This window comes from Pollicipes pollicipes, unplaced genomic scaffold (assembly GCF_011947565.3).
Source record: "Pollicipes pollicipes isolate AB1234 unplaced genomic scaffold, Ppol_2.1 Scaffold_3087;HRSCAF=3621_pilon_pilon_pilon, whole genome shotgun sequence".
NCBI lineage: Eukaryota > Metazoa > Arthropoda > Thecostraca > Pollicipedomorpha > Pollicipedidae > Pollicipes > Pollicipes pollicipes.
The window spans coordinates 5,763,379-5,769,606 of record NW_023596225.1 but is presented as its reverse complement, the minus strand read 5'-3'; the positions used below and the strand labels follow the sequence as shown (position 1 = coordinate 5,769,606).

General features: G+C 53.1%; 1 pseudogene; it reads right to left on the bottom strand.

Moving 5' to 3' along the window:
• Positions 1 to 3,577: 3,577 nt before the first annotated feature.
• Positions 3,578 to 5,895, bottom strand: LOC119089288 (cathepsin L-like; annotated as a pseudogene).
• Positions 5,896 to 6,228: the final 333 nt, after the last annotated feature.

The window sequence follows — 6,228 nt, the reverse complement described above, 5'->3', positions numbered from 1 at the left end:
ACACCGCTGACGATTGGCTCAGCTGCGCAAACTTTGGCCGCAGAGTTAAGTCCACACCTGCTAATGGACTGCCGTATTTACCATTTTTGTCAACCAAAACATTCATTGACTTACACGATTGAGTCGTTCATTACAAAATTCCGGTGCTGATCACGTATTCTTTCCACCCTGCCACCTGCTAGTTATGGTCGGAAGTCAAACAAAAAGCCAAAAGGCAAAAGCCAAGAAGGTCGGAAAGGTCGGAAGCCAAAACGGTTCGGCTTCCGGCTATAACCAGCCGCTTCCCGCGACCACTGCCTTCCTTACAAGGGAGGTCGGGTGAATTTTCATGCCCCTTATGAACTCGGTCCATGATTGGTCCAGGAGCCAGACTGTCTTTGATGTCCAAAAAGAAGGAGTGTTAATTCATATTCTTTCATGGGGTCTCGCTTCCCCCATACTAATCTGGCACCGTGTTTTTTTCTTTTACTTTGATTGCATACTTAAGGCGCTGCCCAAAGAATGGCTATAAGACAAACGCTAGAAACTAAAAATAACATTAACCGTGCATGAAAAACGAATGACCAAATTCTTTGAAAAACTCATATGCGGTAAAGTTGGGCTGTTGGGGTCTCGACTCGCCTCCGAAATCATTAGGCTTATGGACGCCTCTGAGAAGAGATGGTCGTCAGGTGGGAGCAGCAGGGCGTCATCGAGTAGTAGTTAAGCGGTGTCCGTCGCTCCTGAGTATGTTTTGGCCAACGTTGTAGATATAGTTGAGCCTATGGACATAACCACGGCTCGATCGTTAATCAGGTCTATGCCTGTGACGGTGTTATTTCATTCACTGAAGGCACGGAAATTGTCAAATTTGCCCACAAGTTACCGGTGTAAAAAATTTCAATCGCTGCGGTGCGGAACGCGCTTGCCACTCGCGGTCCGCATAGTGCGCGCAAGCGGAAAGGAACGCGGGTGGCTTCTTTCGTATGGTTTAGGGCCGGTTGCATCTGACTCCACAGGGTAATTGGCTCGGAAACCTGTTACCAGGCGGCGGTCACCTGCTGCCACCTGCGCCGTCGGCTACGCTGGCACTGGAGTCAAGGCCGGCCGCCAGGTGGGCAGCCGCGCTAAGCTCCCAGGTGCCACAGCCGCGTCACGCGCATGCGGATGGAAGCAAACGTCCCAACCCGGGGCAACCACGACGTGGGACGCGGGGAACAGTCTTTCATGACACTTTGCACCGTGACCTCTCTGGGATATGTTCTGGAGGACAAGCCATAGAAGGTTGAACTCTGCGGCCTCTGTAGGTGGGGTTCCTCCAACTGTCTCAAATGACTGGACAACTCGCCTTATTTGGCCTTCAATGCGTAAATTTATAATCGTGTGCTTTTGTAATGTAACGTTAAAACATGTGACTTCATTCGGGAGTGTATGGTGGCACAAGATCTTTGTGTACCAGATGAGATAGTAAGCCAAATAATATGCAGGCGCAGCGAGCATATCTTTTACTTCCTGTTGGGCTGTGCCGGGTTTGCTCTGCGGTGGACGCTAAACATACTATACCTGACCCAGGGGCGGATCCAGGATTTCTCCAGGGGTGGGCGAGTGGGAGGAGGCACACAACATTGTATGGGCCTCCCTAAGGCTCAAGGACCCCAAATCCTTGCATTCCAACCATAATATTTTTAATTTGTTATTTACAGCTAGCTGTTTACAGCTGGCCCCCTTGCATAAACCGTCTTAATTGATGCCAAAAGTAATGTTTTATACATAGTTGCAAAACATTCACCACTCCCTCCAAGACAGGCAATTTGCTCTTTTCAGGGACAATTTTTACATGTTTGTCGTGTTTACCGTGCAGGGTATCCCCAGAAGCTAATGAGGCGTGTGTTTACTTGTACTAAATGTGATACGTATTCACCGTCTGCGTTGATGTCAGATCGAGGATTATTACATCCGTTGGGGCGATGTGAATTATGCGTACATTGTGACCATTGTTTACTGTACAGATAATGCGTGGCCGTTGTGTGCTGTGAAGCGTGTGAGAGGCCATCGTCACTGTCTCGGGGACCTATGCAAGGGTTTGCCATTGCATTGCTATGCGTCACTCCAAGTGCCGATCATCTGTGCTGATGCGGTCATGTGGTGAAAGTTATTTGCGTGGAGTGTGAGAAATTGTGCCGAATAACATGGGAACGCGCAATTATGTGAAAGTGGAGGAGCGATTAATGACGGTGACGACGGAGACGCGACGGTAATAGCGATCCTGAGAATATCTGACACGCATAGGAGTTTTGAGGGAGTTGACGCACGGATGGAAACATGCCGTAAAGGAGTGGAAGGGCTAGCGGGAGATGTTGATATCGCAAATAGGTGGCAGTGGTAGCCAAGGTTTATATGGAAAGGTTTTAGGAGGGAGCCAAAAAACGCACATTGAAAGGTAGAAGCACGCGAGAAGAGATGACGGTGCTCCAGTTAGCCAGAAACAGAGGCATACGGTGCTGGCGGTCCTCATCCTGAGCTCTCTCACTCCCAAATATCGGGTGGGCGTGGCGTGAGCGAATCAATGACAGGTGTGGGGAATGTTTTAGCGCCATCTGCAATGTGTTTCATATCCGACGCGTTGCGATCGCACGCAATCTTGCGCCTCCTTTTGGCGGGGGGAAACGGGACATGTGCAGCTGCAATGGCGACAGCGAAGAGAAAACTACGCCACACGCAGTCACCAACATTGCAGTTTGAGCCACCTGGAGTGACTGAGAGAAGAGCGTGGGGCACGAGGCTGAGTCGATGGCGGCAGCCGGGTCCAACGTTCTTCCGCGGACCGAGGTCCATTTGGGAGGCGTCCATGCCTGGCGCCGTGCCGTGATGTTGCGTCCGCGAATGCGGTGCCGCTTCACGATGTCGGCCCACGCGCGAATGCCGTGGCTGCGGTGGGGAGAACCAAGGGAACGAGCGCAGGCGGCAGATCGCTAAAGTCGCCACGAAGTCGAGGGCACGCGTCGGGTGAGCCGAACGCTACGGTTGTTTACCACGTGATGAGAGACACGCATAGGAGTTCATAGGAGTTCTGGTTCTCGTGTTCGGCGCGCTGAATATCCTTAAGGGAATAGTCGTGGGAGGAGAGATAGTTGCTGGGGGCCCAACTGGATCTAGCAGTGAATCTCTCAGGGCTCATCTAGCGTTGGTTTGTCCGACACTGTCGCTGCGCATTGTACGAATTACAAAATCAGTGACTCATTGCATGCCTGTACAGGCTGATGTGAAAAGGGATACGGGATGTGCCTTGATGCGGACCCACTCAAGGAGGTCTCTGAAGGAAACCGGACGTAGAAAAATAAGGCAGAAGGGCGTGTAAGCGTAACATTTCACATACACAAGTTCCGCGCCGGTACTGGGTCGTATATGTCAGTCTCAAAAATGTTGAAATAACATGTGACATAAATGGCAATGTTCGTTCCCGGTCATGGTTAAACTAATCATCCACAGATTTTTTTCTTCCTCGAAGATTGTATCATCTGCGACTGTGGTTTGATTTGTAAAATGCTACGTTCAAGTGCTACGCTTTTATTAGAAGTCCGCAGGCTCAGCCGGGCAGCTAGACGGTTGGGTAGCATGCCTGGGTGGCGATGCCACACTGGTTGTTGTGGTTACGTAGCATCTTAATGTAGCCTTGCTCGCCCCAGTTGGCAGACCAGGAGTTCTTGACAATCCAGTAGTCGACGCCGTTGTCGGTGCCGTAGCCGACGACGAGCACGCCGTGGTCGAGCAGCAGGCTGGAGCAGCTGGGCTCGTTGTAGACGCCGCTGTGGTACAACTGGAACGACTGGTGCGACGCGTCAATCGACAACCGAGATGGGTCCGTGTCCAGCCAGCGCGTCCAGCAGGTGACTTTCCGAGCCGATCAGCACGCTGTGGTGGCTCTTCACCTGCGCCACGAAAGTAGGCCGGGTTGGCGTGGCAGCTGCCACCCACCGCCGTGTACGGGTACGTCGACTCGGCCATGATGCGCCCTTAGCGTGGATGTACCTGAAGGCGTTGTCCATGCGGCCGCCCTTGCAGCCAAGGTTGAAGAAGAGGTGCGAGCAGTCGACCAGCTGCTGTTCGCTGAGAGAGACCAGCTGGTGGCCGGCCAGCGCCCAGGCACCCTCCAGCGAGCCGGTGGTCGAGAACGCCCAGCACGAGCCGCACGCCGCCCTGGTCCTTCACCTCCGTGACGACGCCATACTGGCGCCAGTCAAGCGTCGCCGCCTGCACGCGGGCCCGAGTACTGGTGCAGCCGCTCCGGCCTGGTGATGTTTGCCCGGCTGGGAGGCCCTTATACAGGGCGTTGAACTCGTCAATATTCAGGTCAGCGAACTGATTGATCGCTACGGTGAAGGTGGTGCAGGCCCCGTTCGTACTCAGCCATGGTGCTTGGTGACGTACGCCTTGTTGTCGGCGTACGCCTTCATGCGCCGTGCCTCCTCGTCGCGGTCGGCATAAGACTTGCCGTAGGTGGCCTTGAAGTCCTCCCACTCCGCCCTCTCCACAAGCGCACTGGCAGACACTGCGAGGGCGACAACAAGCAGAAGCTGCATGGCGGCAGTGGAATGAAGCTAAGCCACACCTGGAGTTGGAGTGCACCCTGTCACGGTTATATAGGACACACTATCTATTAAAGGATGATAACATCTGTCTGTATCAGCGCATTACAACAGGTGTGCTTGACAACACCCTCTTCGAGTCGGTTTAATTCCTTGATCATTTAATATATTTATTTACCCGTCAACCGTTGCCATTCTGGCCTTTCATGGGACGATGCTGGGCCATGCCTAGCATAGAATGACATTAGCTGAGACCCTTATTGTTTTAATTGATTGGTCCGCTCTAAGTCTGGTGGAAGCCATGTGTGTTGCTTCTCACACATAGATGCTGGCAAACGAACCAAATGGTCTGCAGTCGGCCACGGAGCCCGCACATGAAGCCGAGTAAATACAGATGTACTCATTCTCACGGGAGACACCATTTATTGCACCAGCAGCACCCAGATAAATCACCGCGGGGGGGGGGGGGCGGCTCTTCTGAGCAGTACACGTGGGTCAGCCACCAGCCATATGTTGAAGTTCGTGAGCAGCCAGCCGAGAAAAGCCCGGCGAGTCTTTTACTCTAGGTGTTGAGTTATCGTTGGCTCCGAGACGCGCGAGCAGTGTACCCAGACAAGACCAGCACCTGTGCGCTCCCAAATCTCGCACAGATAATGCCGAGACGAGCTTTGTCTGCTCAGCCTACTGCCGCGACACGACCCCCTGTTGCTGAGATTGGGCTCGTGCTGAGGCGCCACCATTTGCGGAACGCGTTCTTACCACTAGTGGCATGTAATGTGATCGTTTCTCTGCAACATACCTGGGCTTTGATGAATCGGCTGTTTGAACTTGTGCGATTCCCAAGCTCGTTATTTTTGTGTTTAGTTCCCTGGTAGTCAAGCCAAGCACATTCATTAAGAAGTATGTAATAAGTGGTGTAGTATTGATTACAGTCATATCGTATATGACACAAAAAGCAAAATGCAGCGCTGCGCAATAAATCAAGACACTGCGAGACGAACAGTAAGACATAGGCCCATAATGACATATGATCACCGTACGATAAAAATATTGCTCAACGCGATCGAATTTGCCGATTGATTCACACCGATCGACTGAATGATTGATCGCCAGATTGTTCCTGAGCCAGCGATGGCCAGCGGCAGGTATGTCCGGGATGAGGCTGCCCGGAAAAGAACACCCGGCGACACTGACGGGCGAAAATCTGGCGGTCGCGAGATGCCTGCCAACGTCGCCTGGGTGGTGTGCTGTGACGCAGCAGCACGTGTGGTGAACAGCGAGAGGATTCCCTGATGAGCACGCGGATGTCTCGGCGCCTGCACATGCCCATGCCGGCACTGTGGGGTCACTAGACCACGTGCACCTCGCTAGCCCAGCGCTTCTACAGCTGGCAAAATACCACCACCAATACGTGCCCTCGAGACGACCCCGGTCTAGAAGTTCACCACCTTTCTGCTCGCTGTGCAGATGACACACAGCACCCCCGTCCCAGTCTGCGGGGGCGGTACAGGATCTGTGCAGATGACACACCAGCACCCCTGTTCCAATCTGCGGGGCGGTACAGGATCTGTGCAGATGACACACAGCACCCCCCGTTAAAATCTGCGGGGGCGGTACAGGATCTGTGCAAGATGACACACAGCACCCCTGTTTCAATCTGCAG